The sequence below is a fragment of the Schistocerca serialis genome, chromosome 1, assembly GCF_023864345.2.
Source record: "Schistocerca serialis cubense isolate TAMUIC-IGC-003099 chromosome 1, iqSchSeri2.2, whole genome shotgun sequence".
NCBI classification, from domain to species: domain Eukaryota; kingdom Metazoa; phylum Arthropoda; class Insecta; order Orthoptera; family Acrididae; genus Schistocerca; species Schistocerca serialis.
The window spans coordinates 614,038,347-614,063,154 of NC_064638.1; positions in this window are offsets into that span (position 1 = coordinate 614,038,347).

Genomic DNA, 24,808 nt, shown 5'->3' on the forward strand with positions numbered 1-24,808 from the left:
ATTATACTGGAAGTACCCCTGGCACTTGTGATTTAAATAAGGTTCTATATACAGTCTCCCATGATTGTCTATCTGGCTATGCAGTTGCCATCCCTAACTTCCCAAACCTAAGTCCTAATACAGCAGAGGCGAGCGCACCAGACTAAGTGTCAGCTGTGTCGATTCAGCCTAAGTCCCTACTTGTTGCTGTGCTCAATACTCTCCTGCAACTCTTGCAGCATCCCGACGCAGACTGACGTGGACCGGCTTCCTAAGTACCTCGCTCCATCACTGTCTTTCGATCTAGCGGCTATCCGCTTTTATAGGGGTTAGTGCACCCGGCACCACTTGTTCTAGAAGGTTCTAGAAGGTTCTAGCACCCCGAACTTTGAGCCCTGAGTAGGCTAGTCACGCGGCAGCATGTGATGCCTACGTGATGAACTAGCCATTCTCCACTGTTTGCTGTGTCCACGGGTTGCCACTAACTGTGTTTGAGCCTCGTGATACTGCATACTCCGCTCTTGTTAGTCGAGTACACATTACACATTACACATGAGATAGTCTGGTCACGTCCGCCTCGCTTGATCTGTAGCAATAATTTTCCAGCCTACAGCCTACATGATTTTAATTCTATCTTCTACTATTCGCGACACCATCTTCTACTATTCGCGACACTATGATATTTTTCTTACTTTATGTTTCTCATAACCTGTGTTCATAAAATTGGGCGGATATTACTTATTTGCATTATATTGTATTTTAGAGTAGGGCATTCTGATATTTCTGAATTCTTTTCAAAATATTCATTTCTCTTGGTGTCATCAACATGTCTTAGGACAGTACTGCAAGATCGTCAGAAAAAGCTAAACACTGAAATCTAAAATTCATGCTTTTGTATTCTAATTGCAGCTGGTAATTTTTTTTCGTACTTTTTGAGATCCTCTTTCCATTATTGGATCAACTTTCTAAGGACGAAATTAAGGAAAATAGGGGATAGAAGATCTCCTTGACTAACCTTTTTCCCACTTGGAAAGTTTCAGGTAACTCTCCTAAAAAATTAACTTTAGGTTTCGTGTTTGTTAGTGTTTGCTGAATTGATTTATTTGTTGTATCACTCACTACAAACTCACACAATATTAAAAAAGAATTTGTCAGCAGAGTCGTATGCCTTTTCTAGGCCAACAAACGAAGCAACATAGGGCCTGCATGTTGCTGTTCTGCCTTGGATTGAAAACTTAAGACTCAATATTTGTTTTAGAAATGACCGTTCGTTCCGAAATCAAATTTGATGTACTCAAATCTTATCGTCTACCTGCTTCTGTAGTCTATTAAGAAGCACTCTGGCAGCAATCTTGGCGGCAGTTTCATCTTCTGCCGTATGTAACCGATAGCTTCACTTTGATACTGTGAGCCAAATATTTGTTTTACCTTCTGCAATAGATTTCCGCCAGACAGTGTTCATATGTCTATGACTTTTCCATCTTCACCTGCTGCGTTGTTGTTATTTCATGTCTTGAACGATTTCTGTAAGTTCATTCATAACTGTTGGCTTTCATTCAAATTCAGATGTTGTGTGAGAAGTCTCTCTTTACTTTGTCACGGGTAAATAGCCGCAGTAAATATTTAGCTTAATGTCTATTTTATTATTATTATTGCTATTAGTGCTACTATTATTGTTGTTATTATTGCAATCGCGGCAGTAATTCTTAGGCTCGATAGAAAAAGTTTTGTTTGTTTTTGCTTTAGTACTACAATTATTGCTGTTATTTGCAAATTTATTGACATTATTTAAGTTAGCTATGATATAAAATACCTAGCACGGCAAAACCGTGATGAAGCAGAGAAATCTGACAGTGTTAAACAGATAAATAAAAAAGTATTTATGGTCAGTATGTCAACTGCATTTTGAGTACTACGACTAAACAGTGCAAAGTAATTTCTTTACTCACTCCACTGAATAACTGTTCTCATTGTTATTAAACTTTACATACACCTGCGGCTCACTATCTGCCAAGTACATGACTTTTCATGACTTTTAATGTGTTGACATCGAAACACCATGTGAAGTCAAATTACAGTTTCAAATGTGGTTCAGCATAGCCTCTTAATTAAGCAACGCATGGAGTATTTTTTCGCCAACGTGAAACATTACATAAGCATGTATGAATGAAAAAGTGAAGTCACACACGATATCCTACTCATTGCTTGAGGTTTTCAATAGGCACCATGACTGCTAGGGATTGATTATATTAAAAGCATGATTTGGGTGATTACTGGCAGAAAGAATTTCGCTTGTCACAACTGGAAAAATGAACTCGTTGCTAAGAACAGTACAAGAAATACTATGATACGTGTTGCACACATGAGTGATGTTACTGGACTGATCGAAAAGGAAGAAGCATATTGGCAATATTTTTACATGGTCTCTACTTAATGAAAAGAACGTGTGAATAATTAGCGAATGTTTTATCGGAATATTTTCTTCGGTGAACTCTTTTGAATACTGAGAGTGTCATTTGTGGAAGTGAGTTACTTCTAGTAAATTCATGTATATTCGCACTGGTTAACCATCTGTCTTTATTGGCGAGTGCAGTAATTAACTGTCCACATCCTATCTGTGATTCACTATTTCACCCTAATAACTCCCCATGTATCGCCCCCGTTGCTCACAGTGTTTTCCACTCGGTAGTCCTGTCCTTCAAAACATCCATTTCCAAAAGATGAAAGGAAAACTGAATTTAAACGTTCCGTTGGCGACAATGTTAATAACTTCACAGAGGATTAGCTCTCACGGATCACCTTTTGAAAGAAATCGTTCCACCATTTACCTTAAGCAATTTAGAGAGTTGATTTAAAAGGAATTTGAAACGCCGTTCTTACGCATGCGGCTCGAGTGTGTTACCACAGCGTCATTTCAATCGCTAAAATCCTGCTCCTATGCAGCTACTTTTCTGCGTTACGCTTCCATCTTTTTCCGCAAAAACCAGAATCCTCGTATCTGTTTTACCTAGAGTTGGTCGTACAGAATCAAAAGTTTCCCCAAGGCACACCCACATTATGCAAAATTCTAGAAAGATTTCAAAACAGCGCACAACCTGGTGCAGAGTAAATATCTCATTCTGGAAATGCTGTCGTTGGCAATTAAGGTCAATACCATGGCAATCTCCAATAAGCTCACAATACATCAAAATTAATTTTTTCTTAAAAATGACGTATTTCTTCTGAATTTCCTTAGGCATTTCAGTGCTGTTATAACTGGTCTGAATGGAAATCTACATTTCTTCTGTCGGTCATAGTCAGTCCAAGCTTAGTGGAATAAAGTACAACAAAATCCATACAGTAGTAATCATAGCAAAAGAAAGAAGGAAGAGGTAAATCTAATTAATTTTTGCTCCACAAATCATCAAAATTACTTTCAACAATTCTAGTCATAGATGCTGTGATACTTGTCATTACCGACAAGTCCAAGCTTAGTGGAAAAGTACAATAAAATCCATACAGTCGTACTCATAGCAAAAGATGGAAGGAAGATGTAAATCTAATTTATTTTTGCTCCACAAATCATCAAAATTCCTTTCATCAATTCTAGTCATAGATGCTGTGATACTTGTCATTACCGACAAGGTCACTACTGATGGGCACAAATGTGTATCCAAAATGGTTCAAATGGCTCTAAGCACTATGGGACTTAACATCTGAGGTCATCACACCCCTACACTTAGAACTACTTAAACGTGACTAACCGAAGGACATCACACACATCCATGCCCATGGCAGGATTAGAACCTGCGACCGTAGCAGCAGCGCAGTTCTAAACTGAAGTAAGTAGAACCGCTCGGCCGCAGCACAAATGTGTACTGCGGAAAGACGTCGGAGGTATCCTTCCTAAAGAAACCATCTCTGTAGATACATTAAATGAAAACGCAGGCAACCCGAGCAGTCGGACGTGGATTTGAACAGCCGTCTTGTCGAAAGTCAGCCCAGACGCTTACCACTATGCCACCTCGCTCGGTACTGAACGTAAAGTGTTCCCTAACGTAGATACACGGACGAGACAAAGCACTATGATCACTTGATATCGTGTTTGTCCGAATTCGGAATACGATACAACAGAAGCTCTATGTGTGATGGATTCAAAAAGGTAATGGAAAGCTTCCAGGGATAAGTGGCACCAGATCCATGCTAACTGTTTATATATATTACGAGTGGGTGGCTTGTGGGCGCTGAGATGGCGTCCGATTGGGTCGTGTACTGCATGTGTTGCGAAGGCAAAGACACATCTGGGCCAATCCGCCAATGAACTTAAAATCAATTATTGATCATGCAATAGCAAGGAGGCAGCGGCTAAGTCAGGAGCAAGATGTAAGGGTAGAAAGTGATGTGTTGGCAGAAGAGCCAACACCGTGTTGCTAGAGGAGGCCGAAATGCACGCTTTTAAGCTCAAGCAGATTGGCGTGAGGTCTGGAACAGTTAAAGGAATTAATAGTAGCAAATAAAGTACCTAGTTGATGTAATACTTAACTTTAATCCACAATTGGTGTACATCGCTCCTGACGGTACATAATTTCCATTTCAATATAAACTGATAATGGCGCCTTGCTAGGTCGTAGCAAATGAAATAGCTGAAGGCTATGCTAACTATCGTCTCGGCAAATGAGAGCGTATTTGTCAGTGAACCATTGCTATGAACGTCGGCTGTACAATTGGGGCGAGTGCTAGTCAGTCTCTATAGACCTGCGGTGTGGCGGCGCTCGGTCTGCAATCACTGACAGTGGCGACACGCGGGTCCGACGTATACCAACGGACCACGGCCGATTTAAAGGCTACCACCTAGCAAGTGTGGTGTCTGGCGGTGACACCACAGAAAGAGAGACAGTGTGGCTATGAACATTTTATAGTTACTTCAAAAATTTCGTTTCCAGTTAATACCAAGATAAATCAAGAAGAGGAAAAGGAGGATCCGGGAAGTGCAGCTATAGAGGATCCAGAATATAGGCTACATCTGCTACAAGAAGAAAGTGCGAGAAGTTTGTATTAGCAAGGATTAAATCTACGATTGGATCCAATGGAGGAAGCAGCAGAGGAGGCTTTTGGAAGGCAAAGGGTGGGAACAAAACTGAATGGATAATCATAAAGTTGTCGGAGGTGGCTGAGAATAAGAAGAAACGATGTAACATATCGTTAAGCTCTGGGAGTGAACAGGTTTGGAATAGGAACAAGGTATATAAAAAGAGGGCTAAGACATTAAGAAGGAAGTGTAAGGAAGAGGAACGGGAAAAATTATGTGGGAGGAATAGAGCATTCACTTGGATATAAGTCTGCATGAAGAATGACAAGGAAGATGAAAATGGCTAGCAACCTGTCACCCACAGTACAACCTAAACAGAAACAAGAAGAGACCACATGACAGATATACACAACAAAATCAGTATATTGGGTAATACAGAACCTATATTAGAGGAAAATGTAGAAGAGTTGCTGAAAAAGACAAGAAAAGCAAAGACAAGTGGACTGGGAGGAGTTGTGATGGAATTGAGGAAATATAGATCCCTCAAATGGTAAGACTCATATTAAATTGTTCAGTCAGATTGCGGAGTGAGACGAAACACCAAGAGAATGGCGTGTATCATACATATCTGCTATCAATAACGAAGGAAACAAGAAGCACACAAATACTTACGAGGGAATTACTGTTATGGCATCTCTCAGTAGATTCTTTAAGCGTTATACTGAAAACATATTGGGGAATGAGATTGAGGGAGAGACGTGAGAGGGAAAGACGGGTTCTACAGTTGGACGATCTTGTATGGATCAAAGTTTTCGCTGTAGACAAATAAGTGAGAAGAAGTATTCTAAACGTCAGGAAATACGTCTCTGTTGTAGACCTTACAAATTTGAAATGTCCGATAAGCAATAATTTCCCGACTGTTAAAACATTCGAGACCTGCTATTTTATCTACTTTAGGAGCACACACTATAGCAACGGTAACCCAACCACTACAGAGCTATGCGGCATCGTTGTTCGTAAGCATGAAATTCAGAACAGAGGCTTAGGAGGGAGCGAGTGTACTGGGACTTAACCCAATTCGCTACTGCTAACGCCACACAATCATAACACGCGTGTTCATAGCATACAGAGAATTGGACTATAACCTAAGACTGAGATTAAAAGTTAAAATACCTTTTCCAAATTTTGTCAGTGAATGTTTCAGTGTATTAATGTTAAAAAGTAAGGTCTCAAACTGATCAAATGAAAATGTTTTACAAAATATATTATTTAAAAAAATAAGTTGTTCTAAATAATGAAGCTAGAAATCCAAGCACTGTTCAGAATATGCAAATGTATGTCATAATTAACAGCTTGATCAGAGAAAAATGTTGCTCAAAATTAGCGTTTTACGAGAAATTAAAGACGTTAATATTTGAGTCAGAAAGATAAAAATTCACATGTAGCCTCAGTTTGATCTAAGAGACTGATTTCTGTGACGCCAATAAGCTACCTCTATTATTTTTCAAGTTATTTAGTAAAAACCAAATTTGTAACAAAGACATAGTTATTTATAATAGATTAAATATCATTGGCATTTGTTATTACAACATCCAATTACGTTGATGAAATAATACAGGTGTACCAAGTTTCAAGTCTTCACTATAAATAACAATCATTTAATTAATCTTAAAAAGGCAGTTCAGAGGTCATGTTCTACTGTCAGTTCCATTAAAAAAAATTTAATTGGCAACGTTTAAATGCAGTCGAGCTAAAAGTTTTACTCTACTCACATAAAAATTAAGAAGTTTGTAAATTATTAAAAATAGAGGTTTTAATTAATATGAGTCTGAGAAAGGGGTGGCTGATAGCATATGTTCCGTTTGGAGGTCCGCTGTACCCATATACAGCACAAATACAGCCAGAGAGGCAATGAGAAGAGACCCTTATGGCAGAGATATCAACTTGCCCACTTCAGCCAAACGCCTGTGCGCCCTGTGCCTTGGATGACTTCACAGCCAGGCAGCTTCCAAAATCATTATCGGTAACGTAGGAAGTGAAGTCCCGAGGACTTTACACCGTTCTCGATCGCTTGGATTTCACTGAAGTAACTGTCTGTATGCCACACGTAATGTTAATAAAACCACATGGTAGGTGGCGAGATTAATTTTCACTCCTGGGTGAGCAGTTAACTTTAGTTATTGTAAGTCAGGATGATAGACCATTTTACTTGGAACTTCCGTAGAGGTCACCTCTGAAGTGTTAATAGTGCTGTCCCCGATAGGGAAATTATTTTCATTATTATTGTTATTATGTATATTATTATATTTTGTGCTTGTGAAATTTTACTGGATATATCAATCAGATAAAAGTCAAAACTTTTATTTATAGTCATTGATCCTGATCCTGTGGAGTAAACACAAAGTAGGAACATTATCTTTCAGTGATCACAGTGAGTAAAGTGGACTTGAGGACTGGAAATTATGGTCAGTATGTTCTCCATCCCTTTCTGGCTGACCGCAGAAATGGTTTCCAGGCTCTTGTAAACGCCGTAGATACATCTAAAGCACGCAGAGACAGTGTAAATCTCTTTGCATAACAACATTAACGAAGTAAAGATCAGTTGGATTATTTACCCGCTGCCCCATAACCTGATTTTTGTGGATTTAAAAGAGGCATATGATTCTGTACCGATCAAAGCATATTGGAAGCAATGGAGTATTTAGGTGTAGAACCACAACAAATAACCATAATTCGGAGAATACACCACCAGTCGCGAGCAGCAATTTGAGTAGCGAGAAAGTTGAGGCGATATTCCAGACAAGAAAGGGATAGACAGGGATACAGTTTGTTACGGAACCTGCTTAAAATAAATATGTAATGTAAACTGCAACAGTGGAAAAAGTCATGAGTAGGTATCGGAATTTCTTAACAGTTTGATACGATAGTTATTACTATTTGCCAAACATCAAGTACTGACAGCACAAACCAGAGAGGATGTCAAACTTTATTATAAAGAATTTAATGGAAGCATTTGAATGAGGCGGGCTTAGAATAAATATGAGCAAAACAAAGTGTCTAGCCATGGGAGAACAAGAGGATATATATATATATATATATATATATATATATATATATATATATATATATATATAGGTTGGTCCACTGATAGTGACCGGGCCAAGTACCTCACGAAATAAGCATCAAACGGGAAAACAACAAAGAACGAAACTCGCCTAGCTTGAAGGGGGAAACCAGATGGCGCTGTGGTTGATCCGCTAGATGGCACTGCCGTAGATCAAACGGATATCAACTGAGTTTTTTATATAAGAAACCCCATTTTTTATTACATATTCATGTAGTACGTACCATATTTCTATGCACCAGGAATTGCATGGCGAGGACTTTGAACGTCGTATACAGTTCTGCCACTGGGCAGAAGAGAAATTACGGGAGATGACAGATTTTTTGCACACGTTCTATTTAGTGACGAAACGTCATTCACTAGCAGCGGTAACGTGAACCGGCATAATATGCACTATTGGGCAACGGAAAATCCACGATAGCTGCGACAAGTGGAACATCAGTGACCTTCGCGGGTTAATGTATGGTGCGGCATTATGAGAGGAAGGATAATTGGCCCCCATTTTATCGATGGGAATCTAAATGGTGCAATGTATGCTGATTTCCTACGTAATGTTCTACCAATGTTACTACTAGATGTTTCACTGCATGGCGATGTACTTCCAACATGATGAATGTCCGGCACGTAGCTCGTGTGCGGTTGAAGCGGTATTGAATAGCATAATGCATGACAGGTGGATTGGTCGTCGAAACACCATACCATGGCCCGCACGTTCACCGGATCTGACGTCCCCAGATTTCTTTCTGTGAGGAAAGTAGCGATATTTGCTATCGTGATCCACCGACAACGCCTGACAACATGCGTCAACGCAACGCCAATGCAAGTGCGAACATTACCGAAGGCAAACTACTCGCTGTTGAGAGGAATGTCGTTACACGTATTGCCAAATGCATTGAGGTTGACGGACGTAATTTTGAGCATTTATTGCATTAATCTGGTATTTACAGGTAATCGCGCCGTAACAGCATGCATTCTCAGAAATGATAAGTTCACAAAGGTACACGTATCACGTTGGAACAACCGAAATAAAATGTTCAAACGTAAATACGTTCCGTATTTCAATTTAAAAAAACCTACCTGTTACCAACTGTTCGTCTAAAATCGTGAGCCATATGTTTGTGACTAGTACAACACCATCAGTCACAAAGCGAAAAAAGTGGTCAAACTAAAACATTCATATTTCTTTACGTACAACACGAATATGTAATAAAAAATGGGGGATCCTATTTAAATAAACACAGTTGATATCCGTTTGACCTATGGCAGCGCCATCTAGCGGTCCAACCATAGCGCCATCTGGTTTACCCCTTCGAGCTAGACGAGTTTCGTTCTTCGTAGTTTTTTCGTTTGATGCTTATTTCGTGAGATATTTGGCTCGGTCACTATCAATGGACCACCTCGTATATATATGGATTCACAATTTCTATTACAGGCTTCTAAGATCGTAGAGGAGACATAGTAGATACAGAACGTACCATTGGGATCCAAAATAGGTTTGGAGACCGGATCACTTTCAAATCTCCCGCTTCGTGACCCACACACATACTAAGAGGAGAAAGCCGTCGCCAGTCATTGTTGTGACTACGACATTACATACCATTTTCGTCTGACTATAACAACGGCTCCACGGATTCGCCCTTTATTGTTTTTTTTGTCATCAGTTTTTTGACTGGTTTGATGCGGCCCGCCGCGAATTCCTCTCCTGTGCTAACCTCTTTATCTCAGGGTATCCCTTGCAACCTACGTCCACAATTATTTGCTGGATGTATTCCAATCTCTGTCTTCCTCTACAGTTTTTGCCCTCGACAGCTCTCTCTAGTACCATGGAAATCATTCCCTCATGTCTAAACAGATGTCCTATCATCCTGTCAGTGTTCTCCACAAATTCCTTTTGTCTCCGACTCTTCGCAGAACCTCCTCATTCCTTACGTTATCAGTCCACGTAATTTTCAACATTCGTCTGTAGCACCACATCTCAAATGCTTCGATTCTCTCCTGCTCCGGTTTTCCCACAGTCCATTGCACTGACTCCCACTACCTACTGAGCTACTCCTTATTGCTGTATCTATAGCCTTAGAGAACTTCAACAGTATCTCGTCATTCCTCAGTACATTCGTCTCCCCCTTCTTTGCTTATTGACTCTTCCTGACTAATGTCTTAAACTTCAGCCTAAGCTTCATCACTACTATATTGTGATCTGACTCTATATCTGCTCCTGGATACGCCTTACAATCCCTTAACTGATTTTGGAATCTCTGTCTGACCATTATGTAATCTAACTGAAATCATCCCGTATCACTCGGTCTTTTTTTTTTTTTTTAAATAAAATCTCCTTTTTTGTGATTCTTGAACAGAGCCTTTTTCATTCCTTGTCCCAAGCCAATAATCTGCTGTAATCTTTTCTTCTTCTACTTCCCATACAGCCGTCCGGGGTGGCCGAACGGTTCTAGGCGCTTCAGTCTGGAACAGCGCGACCGCTCCGGTCACAGGTCCGAATCCTGCCTCGGGCATGGATGTGTGTGATGTCCATAGGTTAGTTAGGTTTAAGTAGTTCTAAGTTCTAGGGGACTGATGACCTCAGATGTTAAGTCCCATAGGCTCAAAGCCATTTGAACCTTCCCATACAACTGCATTCCCATGACTATTAGATTTTCATATTCCTTTACATACTGTATTACCCTTTCAGTATCCCCATACACATTCTCTATTTCTTCATCTTCGACGTGTTACGTCGGCTTGTATACCTGAACTATCGTTGTCGGTGTTGGTTTGTTACCCGTTCTGATAAGAGCAACCCCATCACCGAACTGTTCGTAGTAACACACTCTCTGCCCTACCAACCTATTCGTAACGAACCTTACTCCCGTTATATCGTTTTCTGTTGCTCCTGATATTACCCTACACTCATCTGACCAAAAATCCTTGTCTTCTCTCCACTACACTTCAGTACCCCTACTATATCTAAACTGAGCCTTTGCATTTCCCTTTTCAGATTTTGTAACTTCCCTACCACGTCAAGTTTCTGACATTCCACACCCACACCCTATCCTTTCGTTGATTAATCAATCTTTTTCTCCTGCATCCTCATGCCGTTGATCATTGCTGATTCTTCCTCTTTTAGGAGCAGTTTTCCACGCCATGGACAAGACAGTGCCCTGAACCTCTGTCTACTCCTCCGCCCTCTTTGACAAAGCCGTTGGCAAAATGAGGGGTGACTTCTTATACCGGAAGTCTTCGACCGCCAATGCTGATTATTAATCAAAATTTAAGGAGCGGCGGGATTCAAAACCTGGACCGAAGATACATTTAAATATGAACCAAAGACGCTACCCCTTGTTTCTTGTTTTTTTTCATTTTGTTCGATATAGTTCGTTGCGTTTGGTCTGGGTGGACGTTACAAGACATTCGTTCAAGTTGATCGTTGATTCCTTTACTCAATTTTTTTATTACAGAGGGCAAACAGTACTAGGCCACGGGTACGTCCGCGATGTGTGATGGGTGACTGTGTTGCTCATAGAACATGCTGCACTTACAGCTTTGAAGAGAGTGTCCTTCGTCACACAAAAGAGAAGCCGACGACGGGTCCTCGAAACATTGCCCATGCTCTGGGCTCCTTTAGGACACGCAGGTCACAGTTCAGTGTCACAGTTATGTGGTTACTGAGAAGTGAGAAATTTGAAAGTTTTCCGATCTTCAAAAGGTTCAAGCGGTACATATCCGAGCATGTGTTTCTCATCAAACTTTTTTTACTAAGTTCCTTCAACAAACCGTGGCAATCTGTAACAGTAATTGTGAAACACACTGCAGTACTTCCACAAGGAATTATTGAAACTGTGAAGCAGTGTAAGTACTTAGGATCGATTATCCATTCCTCAGGAAGCTGTGAAGCAGATGTGGACTACAGAGACGGATAGAACAAGTAGGGCAGCCAATATATCTAGAACAGAGCGGAGAAGAAATGAGGAAATTAGTGAGATAACGGGTACAGAACGACCAGTCTTGTAAGGAATTGAGAACAGGGCTCTTGATATGGCCATATACGGCGAATGGAGCAAGGAAAAAAGCAATACTGGAACTGGTGTAATGAGGAAGAGAGACCTGAAAGAGGAAAACTACCCCGATCATGAAAACTGGCGAATGGGAATGCAGGGTGAAGAATCCCTTAAAAGTAAGTCAAAGTTAGTTAGACGCCGACGAAAGTTCACCAGTTAAGCTCCTGAAACCACTAGACAACAATCTGACCTTTTGACATGGATTGGTATACTGGTAGAAAGTGCCATCATCTTTGGGGAAGACCTCAAGCATGAAGAGATGACCAGTGGTCGATAATTATGCACATACAGTCCACTGCTGTGACGACATTTTCGATTACTACCCCAAGCCCCATGGGAGCCCAGACAAATGCCTCTCATAGCATAATACTGATCCCAAACCAATAGCATCCGTAGAGTGGTGCATTTTTGGAACAGATGCTCTCTGGTTGAAGGCGTATCCGAAGACAACCGTCGACCCGCTGCAACAAGAAACGTGATGCATGCAACCTCGTTAAATGTTTCCATTGTGCACAGTCCTAGCTCAATCAGCTTGCAACCAATGCAGCTGTAATTAAAGATACAGATGGGTCAACATTTGAACATGGAGTGGGGGGGGGGGGGGGGGGGTCGTCTGCAGCAAATATTGAGCAATGTGGACCGAATGGGCTGCGAAACACGTGTGCCTGCATCAGCATTGCAGTCTGTACACAGATCTACCATTGATCGCCACCTATACTGCTGTACAGAGCGGATATCCCTGCTGCTAAGTTCTTTGATGAAGCGTGGATGTACAACGATTTGTTGCCTATTCGTGGTTTCGCCCTAGTCTTACCACTTTCCGTACATTCCACGACAGCTGAAAGTTGACAGCCAACCAGCTTCACCGTTTCCGAGAAATATCTTGGCAGGCGCCATCTGTAGCTATCTGCCCTTTCACAAAGTGGCTTAAATCAATGTATTTTCCATTTGCAATCAATATCGTCAATATAATATCTCCCGTTACGTGTCTTCTATGCTGATATACTTCCCTCATCCCCTCTCGTGCTCACATCGCCAATAGGCGGCATTTAACCTCACGGTGGGCAATGGAATTAGGTTTTTGGCCCTCACATGAACTACTGTGGCTTTTTATGTTTATGGGGTGTGAAGTTTGCAACTGAAATATCAGCCTCCCAAAGATGCAGCTCTCAAAATTCCCCAGAAAGTCGGCTTGAATTTTTCCGAGCATCTTTGAGATCATAAAGTAAACTCCATTCAGTCGACAAAGATCATTGGTTCGATATATGAATTTTCAAACTCAGGTGCATATTCTACGAGCATTTCCGTCCATCGTAAAATACATGAAGGTAGTAATGAGTTAATAGTGGTAGAGAGTGATAATCACTGGACAGGTTCTTCAAGTCTCATTACACTCTCTCTTCTTCCCTGTCCAGTTGTAATTGCTATATCATTTAAATATAAAATTCGCGCAATATATTCTAATCAAGAACTATCTAGCTGTATATTTTATAGACAAGCAAATCTTATCTCTAACTATCAAACCTCGCAATGCTTCACATTTGCTATATGTGTATGGGAATTGTATACACGTCCTAATTTAGTTCTCCCTCATCTCTCTCTCTCTCTCTCTGCCAATCTCCTTTTCTCCCCTCTGTTCATATCCCTACATCTCCCTCTGTCCATCACCTCCTCTCACCTCTCTTTGCCCAACCCCTCCTCCATCACTCCTCACTTCTTCCTCCTGCCTCTCTCTATCCATCGACTCGTTTCTCCCTACATACTTCAATTTCCACCGCCTTTCGGTCCCACTCGTCTTTCCCCTCTCTCTGATCGTAAGCCTTGTTTATTCTTTCAACCAATGAATTCGTGGTTGGTAGCTGAAATTACTTAAAATGAGTACGTAAATTTTTTGGTGTCATGAGTATACGGTGTATGAGAAACCTATCGTGCTGCTGTATCTGTGAGGACAGTAGTTCCACTGACAATATTGCACATAGAGTTAATCTGCAAATCTACATCTACATCTACATTTATACTCCGCAAGCACCCAACGGTGTGTGGTGGAGGCCACTTTGCGTGCCACTGTCATTACCTCCCTTTCCTGTTCCAGTCGCGTATGGTTCGCGGGAAGAACGACTGTCTGAAAGCCTCCGTGCGCGCTCTAATCTCTCTAATTTTACATTCGTGATCTCCTCGGGAGAAACGCACCCTCTCGAAACCTGGCGAGCAATCTACACCGCGATGCAGAGCACCTCTCTTGCAGAGTCTGCCACTTGAGTTTATTAAACATCTCCGTAACGCTATCACGGTTACCAAATAACCCTGTAACGAAACGCGCCGCTCTTCTTTGGATCTTATCTATCTCCTCCGTCAAACCGATCTGGTACGGATCCCACACTGATGAGCAATACTCAAGTATAGGTCGAACGAGTGTTTTGTAAGCCACCTCCTTTGTTGATGGAGTAATTTGCAATGGTATTAATCTGCAATGTTTCGGAGATTGATTCCACAGTACTCTAATCATAAGCCGATGAATCGGAAATACGACATTCCTATTTTCTGAGGAAAACGACCATGAGGGAGAGAGTCGACGCATCGTTATGCATTAAATTTTTGTTTGAAATTGTACTTAAGGAGAAGGAATATATCAGGAGGAAACACTCTAATGATTTAAAAGCACTGGTATTTTAATTAAAGTTGACGCGAAGAACCAATATAAAACCTCCTAATTTTACAGCAAATCATTTTCTTCCGCTCATTCTGCTTTAATAGTTAACGCACGCATTGTTGTTTAAAAATATTTATTATATGACTGTCTGAATATTTATTAGAGTACTATGTAAAAATTTCAGATAATTAGGGAAGAGCTTTTCGAGATACAGTGTTCGCCCTTTATATATTATTCATATATTTAAATACCATATTAATTTTTAAAAAATGTAGCTTATGTCCTTCTAATGGCCTATTAGAGCATCACGTAAATATTTGAATCAAACTGGTCGAGGACTTTTCGTGATTGTTGGTAACAAATATTACAGAGTAGCATAGATTTGTATGTGTAGCAAAATATGATAAATATTAAAAAAATATTAATGAAACCTAACAATTTGATGTAAATCACTCAGGAACATTTCGAGAAATTTTCTAACAAATTTTCCGCGTACATATACGCTCTAAATGCGTAGTCCATGGCCACTTGAACGTACGTATATTAGGGTATCGTGTAGACATTTGAATTAATCGGTACTCAACAATGTTTCCCAAATATTAAAAAGATATTAGCTATATCTGCCCAAGTGTTTGTTAGATAATTATACAAGTGTGTGTGTATCCTTGGTCAACGTGAACGAGGGAAAAATTTGAAGGAACTTGGCCAAGAACTTTTCGAGATTTTTGGTAATAACGCTGAACAACGTAGTATGTGCATGGATTTCGTATCACAGACTAAACTCTCATTTTGATTGCAAATATAAATTCCTCATTAGCAATCATTTATAATAGATTGTTAAGGAAGATAGTTTAAATTTGCACCGTTATTTATTTTACGATTCACAGAAATGCTTTGGCACGTCTACCTTCGTTTAAAAATCTTCCGTGGCGAGGAATCGAACCCCGGCTGTCCACTTGGGAAGTACGATAGAACGGTGCAGCCCATAAAAGAAAGCAAAAATAAACTTGACTACTTGACTCGGGGTATTAAAGACTCCCACAAATTTCAAAGCCGATGTTCTAATAATTTTTTGAGAGTTACATTGGCCTGCTTATGTGGTCCACATTTGAGCTTTAAAGTACACGTTAAAAAAAATTAACCTGCCGAATTGTCTGCATGTCACTGTATCACTGTATGCAAGAAGCTGGGTACGGGAACGTTGCTGGCAAGCGAACAATGGCCAGAGGTCAAGAAGTAGCACAGCCGCAGCACTAGCGACTGCTGACGCATGTAAGCCGAGTCGCCTCGACTGGTGTGGTGACTTGGCGTGGAGCGCTGTGGTGGCGTGGTGTGCTGTGGTGTGGGCTGGTGCGGTGCGCTGTGGTGGGGCGCGGCGCTCTGCTTTCTGCCCCCTGGGGCGCGCGCGGCACCGTCCTCACATTACACAGAGGCCTGGCGACGTGGGAGCGGCCGCTGGCACACTGTGGCCCGCACAGCAGGGAGCTGCGCCCAGGGCGGACGCGACAGGCGCGGCCGGCTGGCCAGGCGAGGCACGCCGCCGGCGACCCTGCCAGGAATGGAATGTGACTCCCCGCCCGCGGTGCAAGGAGCCGCGGCCCACCCGAGAATGCACAACACTGTGCGGCCACTCGCTGCCAGCCACCCGCCTGTAACTAACGCGCACTCCGCTGCTCTCGACCTCATGCAAGTGCTACTTCTCCCTGACATCGCCTGCGGCGTGTACCTGACGCTGGCGTCAAAGGCGAAGTTCTCGTTTTCAGAAAGACTAACAAACGATTTTCTTTCGAGTCTGCACTGGTTTAATGCGGCTGGCCAAAAATTCCTCTCTCTTACCAATCTCTTCGCCCCAGAGTAGCACTGGCCCTTACGTCTTCGAGTATTAATTGCACGTATTCCACTGTATTTCTTGCCCTATAACTTTGACCCTCTAAAGCTCTGTTTAGTACCATGGAAGCTATTCCCCGATCTCTTAATACATGTCCTCTGATCCTGCACTTTTTTCACCTCAGTTATTTCCATATCTTTCTCTCTTCGACGATACTGCGGAGAACCTTCACATTCCATATCAGGCGCTCTAATTTTCAACATCCTTCTGTAATTACGATCCCAAAACCATCGAGTCTCTTCCTCTCTGATTTTCCCATATTCCATAATTCACTCTAATGCAACGCTGTGCGTCTAACGTACATTCTCAGAAATTTCTTCCTGAAATATAGGTCTATTTTTGATACTAGCGTACATTTTTAGGCCAGAAATGTCCTCTTTGCATGTATTACTCTGTTTTTCTATCATCTCCTAGCTCCATCCGTCATGTTTTGCTTGCCAAATACATTAGTTCCTTCACTTCACCTATATTGTGCTCATAATTTTTAGAAACTTATCGCTGAGTTTCTTTCTGCTACACCTCATCACTTTCATTTCACCTCGATTTACTCTCAGTTCATATTTTCTGCTCATTAGACCATTCCGTACAATCGTCCCTCAATTCCTCTTCACGGGTACTCTCTATCACTTTCGTCAGGGAATGCTATCGCTGGTATCTTTTTACCTTGATTTTGAAATCTGTTCCAGAACGCACTTTTTCTTTAATTTTCGTCGTCGCTTCTTAGATGTCAGGATTCAATCGTAGAGACAAACGGCTGCTCCTCTCTCTTACACTATTTCAACCCGTGTATTTCGTCCTTCCTCTTTCGCTCTTCCAAAGGATGTAAAACTCAAAATCCTTTCTGAGAGATACATTGTATACAATATTAAGGAAGCACGTGGAAAATGGTAGTGGAAGATACAAAAAGATTTTAGTTTTCAACAGCCAGCGCCCATCATATGTTAAGTAGATTTCATCTCAAAATTAAGGTCCTCAAAGTTTCCAAAATATCCACATGGCTACCGTACTAACGTCGAGGATTCGAATAATATAAGAGACATATATCCGCTCATTCTTGTAACATGGGAGTATGTGGATATACGTCCCAGTGGACATCTATGTTCTCTCCCTTTAGCATCAGTGATTTCCAACGCCAAATCATCTTCTGTACATTTGTCATTTGTCATGGTTTAGTCTTATTTTCCAGCCTATGACTCTTATGACGCTTCTATTTCTCTTTTCGCAGCTCGCTAGACTACTACTTAATAACTCACCATTAGTTTGTAGATGTTTTTCGAGGCATTCAACGATATGAACCTTCTTTTCATCGCAGAAAATATTATAGAGAATATGCACTGTCATTTCGTTTTTACTGTGGGCCCACACGTCACCTATAGCTGCTTAAAACAAAGTCAATTTTTTTGTTATAAGGTAGATACAGCGCTGAAAAATTCGTTTCCACATGCACTGCTTTAAAAAGGCATGCAACTCAAATACAGATGTTCATTGTTTACTAACATGTACCACACCAGAGAAAACGAAACTGAAGTGGTACATGGAAAAATATTCACCTTGCCCGCCCATAATTACAGATTTCAATATATTTGTTTGTTCTGGATACGAAAATGAACCACACTTGGGACTAGTCGTTGTCTGGGGGTGGAGGAGTGGAGGAATGCACACAAGGAAAAAAAAAAAAAAAATCGCACGGGTTGAAACGCGCTGCTTGATTGCCACCCAGCCCAGCACATATCCAGCCTCATTTGCTCTCTTAAACTGATTTTCTCACCCCTTTTTCCAGCACGCTATAACCCTAGCGTCCGACAATCATTACGTAACATTTTCTTTTTTATCAGTCTAAATATCTGTAATGCAGTGCCATCATTTAGCTGTTTTCCTGGAATTGTGTTTCGCTCCTATAAATTTTAAACAATAATACATTGTATTTTTGTATTTAAATTGATTTTTGAAAATATTCATGCATTAGCTCCTACGCTGTCCCTCTCATCCTCGTTTTGTATATTATTTATTTGCGTCATAAATTTAGTTGTTGTCTCTACATTTCTGCAGTTTAATACTACATGGTAACTACACAACAGATCAACTGTTATTTTACAACATGTCTTGAGGAAAATTGACAAATGTAGAAATACTTCAGGTACTGGAAGAATCTAATGATCTCAGCGATTTCAGTCATGAAGTTTCGGACTGCATTCCAAATGCCGAATATAAAGATAGAGAAGACGATCGTGTACATGGTGTCAGTGAAATAAGGGATGTGCATATCTTAGGGAATATGTCGAACCTAGAAGATGAACAGGCCGGCCGAAGTGGCCGTGCGGTTAAAGGCGCTGCAGTCTGGAACCGCAAGACCGCTACGGTCGCAGGTTCGAATCCTGCCTCGGGCATGGATGTTTGTGATGTCCTTAGGTTAGTTAGGTTTAACTAGTTCTAAGTTCTAGGGGACTAATGACCTCAGCAGTTGAGTCCCATAGTGCTCAGAGCCATTTGAACCATTTTTTAGAAGATGAACATGATATCAGTAATACTGACAGTACTGAAAGTGTAGTTCTTGGACAAAATGTATTTGTGCAGAATGAAATTCCACCTGAGGAAACAAAACTAAAGAAACATAATACAGCAAGAACACAACCTGATAGAATTTACTGTTTTAACACCGACAGACACCACTGAGCTACCCAGTTTTTAGGTGTTATAGAGAACACTGTACAGTTTACTGACTATGAAGCTGAAAGGATGTAAAAGCAAAAGGATTTTGAGAAGGATGGAGTCATGTGATAGTGCAGAAACAGAAGCTCTGGACTCAACAGCTAGTCATCTAAGCAGCAGTTTGTCCAGTGTTAGAGTAATGTGGAGCAAGAAGTACAGTCTTCCAATATTTCGAGCCGCAATGGGACATTAGAGATCTCAGGACTTGTTAGTGTATCTGTATTTCGATGATCAAACGACGAGAAATGCTCTAAGATACAAAAATAAATTTGCTATATTCAGAGAGACTTGCAAGGACATAAATCATAATCTGGAGAAGTATTACTTACCAAATGAAAACTTGACGATGGACGAACAGCTAATTCCACTACGTGGACGAATTGCATGTAGGCAGTAAGTAAGTTCAAAACCTCATGAGTAAGATATAAATTTTTTTCGACGAGTGACTCTAAAAAAGGTATAGCATAATGCAGAAAAGAAGGAAACGAAGTCGGCAAAGATCTTGATTACAGTGATGTCACTCGCCTTGCAGTACACTATTTCGGTACTTGCTGAAACATCTCAATGGGTAATTTCTTCACATCCATGGATGTGGCAGATCTGCTACTGCAGTAGGGTTGACACGGAAGGAACACTTCGGCAAATTAAAAAAAAAATTATTGTTGGAGAATTTTTGTCACAGATAAGCCATATTATAGAATTTGGTTTCACTCAGGATCGTATTCTACTGCCATACTTTCAAAAAAGTGTGGCAGTATTGCTACTTTCTGAGGTGCCTCGTAAATCAAATGTAGTAACAGAAAATTCTTCTGAGCCTGACCTAATAAAGTACAAAAGATTGAGTGAACTCATCAGATCAGATGGCGCTTACTTACTCCTGCAAGACGACAAAAGAAGATGGTCCCTGGCGCTAATCATTACCTCAGTTGACGTATGTGGAGTGCAGCATATGTGGTATTTTTTCATAAAAGCTCGACATATAATCTTAAAAAGGTCGAAAAATGGGATCTTAGCATCAGATTTCTCTCACTGAACTCGCTGGTAATTTGTTTCAACAACATATCAAAAGAAGGACAAAGTTTGGACATCAGAAATATGTTTTTCATTGCATGGAAGGTATCGAACATGAGCTGATATGTCATCAGTTTTGTCCTAATGTAAATGACGCTTGTGCGCTGATGATCTCCAGTTGTATCTAAGTGCAAAAGCGATAAACTTACTTGAGAAACAGCATGGCACAAAGCTATCTTAGTCTTCAGAATGAGATTTTCACTCTGCAGCGGAGTGTGCGCTGATATGAAACTTCCTGGCAGATTAAAACTGTGTGCGCGACCGAGACTCGAACCCGGAAGTTTCATATCAGCGCACACTCCGCTGCAGAGTGAAAATCTCATCTGGAAACATCCCCCAGGCTGTGGCTAAGCCATGTCTCCGCTATATCCTTTCTTTCAGGAGTGCTAGTTCTGCAAGGTTCGCAGGAGAGCTTCTGTAAAGTTTGGAAGGTAGGAGGCGAGATACTGGCAGAAGTAAAGCTGTGAGTACCGGGCGTGAGTCGTGCTTCGGTAGCTCAGATGGTCGTCCGCCCCGGTAGCTGAGTGGTCAGCGTGACAGACTGTCAATCCTAAGGGCCCGGGTTCGATTCCCGGCTGGGTCGGAGATTTTCTCCTCTCAGGGACTGGGTGTTGTGTTGTCCCAATCAGCATCATTTCATCCCCATCGACGCGCAGGTCGCCGAAGTGGCGTCAAATCGAAAGACCTGCACCAGGCGAACGGTCTACCCGACGGGAGGCCCTAGCCTCACGTCATTTCCATTTTAAAAAAAGTGATCATCTCGGATGTTCCGGCCCAGTTCCATTATATACGGTACTTCTTTCTGGAACTCAGTTATCTACGCCTCACCTTACCAAGACAGCTTTTACTCAAGACAAAGGCAGTATACAATGTCCTCCAATTAGGTCGTCCACCTAACCCGATTGAACAAAAGTTCCCCCAGGTTGACTGGCGTCATGTATGGCGCGCGGTGTTCGCCTGTTACCTTGACACGAATGTTCAATCTGTCTGGTACATAACTGTCAATGGTAAGCAAATCAACCAATTTCGCCTTCATCGTATCCACCTCGCCCAATCACCTCTATGCTCCACGTGTGGAGTGCCAGACAATGATGAACATCGGTTTGTTTGCGGACCGGCGGCGGAGGTTTGGCACTTGGTTCGACGTATTGTGGCTTTTCTAACGCGGGACATTCCGGATCGGATTACTCCCCTTTCATTATTATTTCCGGAACGTGACTATTTTCCTCGGACAAAGACCAATGCTGTGAATTGGATTCGCGGACATGCCATTCACTACTTATTTGGACAAACTGTAGACTCTGCACTCGATTTTTGGACATACCTCAATGACCGTCATTATGTCGTTGTCCGTCACCCAAAATACAGACAATTTTTCTCGAACTTCCTTGGGAGTGCTTTCCACGAGCCGCCTCGCAGCTGGAATGTGTTAAGCCAAGAGAGAAGAAGGTTTCCTGTTTGAACCAATGAACATTTCTGAACAATTGAACGGAACACATCAATTTCGAGAAGACGTGACTCAACATATTACCAGCGGGGTGCAGAAGGCCTCTGATCAATTACACAAAAAAAAAAATAAAAATAAAAATAAAAAAAAAATATAAAACAAAAAAAAAATTAAAATAAAATTCAGAAAAAAAGATGGTAGAGCACTTGCCCGCGAAAGGCAAAGGTCCCGAGTTCGAGTCTCGGTCGGGCACACAGTTTTAATCTGCCAGGAAGTTTCCTATCTTAGTCTTTCTTTATAATAACTGTCGGTTTCAGTGAAATGCCGTACTCACAGTATAAAGGAAGACTAATGTTACTCATATGTCATTTTACATACTGACACGGAAAATCGTATTTTAACTATAATCTCTTCATAATGGTGCGTCTTTAGCACAACAATAACTCCCTTAACAGGAAATAAGCGGTAACCCAAAATCAGTAGTCCGTAACATGGGTTGCTTCTCATTTAGAAAGTTTCCGTTGACCACGTGTGACAACCGCCATATTGTGCACCAACGTCGTTGTAACTCCTTCATATCTTTGCCTGCCATCCAAGAACAAGTAACTAACCCCCTGCACTCTGCAGCATTCTGTGCAATCCCGCGACGAAGATTAGTAGCAGCTAGACGAGGGACTTAGCGTCACATGCTTAGGCTGTCGTCAAGGCCACAATACAAACAGCTGCGTTTGGAATGGTGGCTAGGCCAGTAAACATGGACTGTGATGAGTAGTATCGCCTATTGTTCTGTAATGAATCGCGATTCGTCACTCCCCCTGACGGCTGTCGTCGGCGATTGTGGCAGCGACTTGGGGAGAGGTCTCATTCTTCAAATACTTTGAACTGGCATAAAGGTGTTACCCTGGCGTCATTGTGTTGGGAGGCATAGGGTGTGACCGGAGGCATAGGGTATGACTTGAGTTCGCGCTTGGAAGTGATTGAGGGAGCTCTGACAATACAATATTAAGCCACACAAATGCTGCACCCTCAAGTGTTCTCTCTCAAGTTATAGTATCGTGGTAACATTTTCCAGTATGCCATTACTCGTCAACGTATTTCTATAAACTGTGTTCAGGTACTGCCACGGTCAGCATAATTCCCAGATTCGTCCCCATTACAATATCCATGGAACCACCATGGACGTCAATGCCATCGCTCTACTGGTATCAGCACATGAAGGACCAATTACAACAAATGTGACAACAAATGTGGGCCAGTTTTCCTCAGGATGGGTTACAGAGCACCTTACGAACAGGTGAGTGCATGCGTCCAGGCCAGAGTGTGTGCAGCGTCATACTGGTAAGTCAGCATGCTCAGGTTATTTGTAAATTAGACACATTTCTGTAATCACTGAAATGAAATCTCACATGCTCTCAACCCATGAAGTTTCATTCCGCTTCTTTCCTGCTTGCGGATGAATTACTTTTCTTTCAGGCAATGTTTATTGGCTTTGGCAAATATTTAGCTTTTATTCCAGTAATATCTAATTTATCATTGCTGTAAATCCACTGTTCACAATTTGGTTTTACATAGTACTGTTTATTTAGCGACTTTTGCTTCTATGGTCTGTTATTTAGCCACACACACAGAATGTACAGAAATGCAGAATCTTACGATCTTTCTTTATTCGTTTTTGGGCATTTCAGCTGAGGTACTTCCCTTGTATGTAGCTTGAACACTGCTGTATGCCCTGCTTCTGCAGCTGACAATGTTGCATGGTCTCCTTCTATAACTCTTCGTATTTCCTATTGGACAAACACGCCACAATTTTTTGGACACTGATGTAGGACACATATCTTTCTATGATTCGCTTCTGCGCCTAATATAACGGACTACCCTGTTGACATTTCAGTTTATTTTGTATGTATCTTTTTCAATTCATGTGGCTGCACCTTTGAATATTCGTATACAAATGAAGATTAAAGAATCGCGTGTAAGTGTACAAAGCAGGAAGAAACTTTGCAAATCGATAGATCTAATCGATGTTGTTCTACAGATTTTGAACGAATAGTCCGACGCTGCAACCTACTACATTTAATTAGCCTTAACTTGAGGAAACGGCGTTCAATCATTCATAGGTTGATTAAGTAGAATTTCTTGCAGTGAAGAAACATTTTTAATTGGAAGGAAATCGAACTGCCGTCTTTGATGCAAACGAGTATTGAGGGACGAATTTAAGTACTCTGTACTCTCTAGCTTTTTTGCTGCTGGAAGAATGTATCTAAACGTATTCGTATGAACGCTGTCTTCATGATACGGTTCTGGACTCTCAGTGGAACAAATTCTGAAGCAGTGGCCGATAAAATGAAGTGTTCAGTGCACTGTTTTATTGCTAACTCTTTCAAGTACCTCCACGTTTCACTGCATCTAACGAACACTCAACGTTTGAGTAGCCTACGAGTATATTGTGTTTTTGTCATACACTGACGTATGCATCACATAATTGCTTACTGATTCAGTCCTGCTAAATATTTCAGATGATCTTTTACTGAATATCTATGATCTTTTACTGAATATCTTCACCTCTTGAAGTTATTTTCTGGTTGCATAATACAACATATTTTTCTCTCAAGAAGGTTTACAAAAAGCACTTCACACCTTTCGTTCGTATTCCTCGTTTATACACAGCTTTTCAACAATTTTCTTGGAACTACCAACAAGTAATATCTTTATTTAACAGTCTTTAATGTCCATTCAGGTAAATTAATTTCTCAGGTTAGCACCTAAGCAACCTTGACATATCAGTGGAAGCAGCAGTCGCTGTTTACCTTGAGATATAGAAGGACCTTTTTTCACACCGATACAATTTTAATGAATTATAAATTACTCATTCTAAAGAAC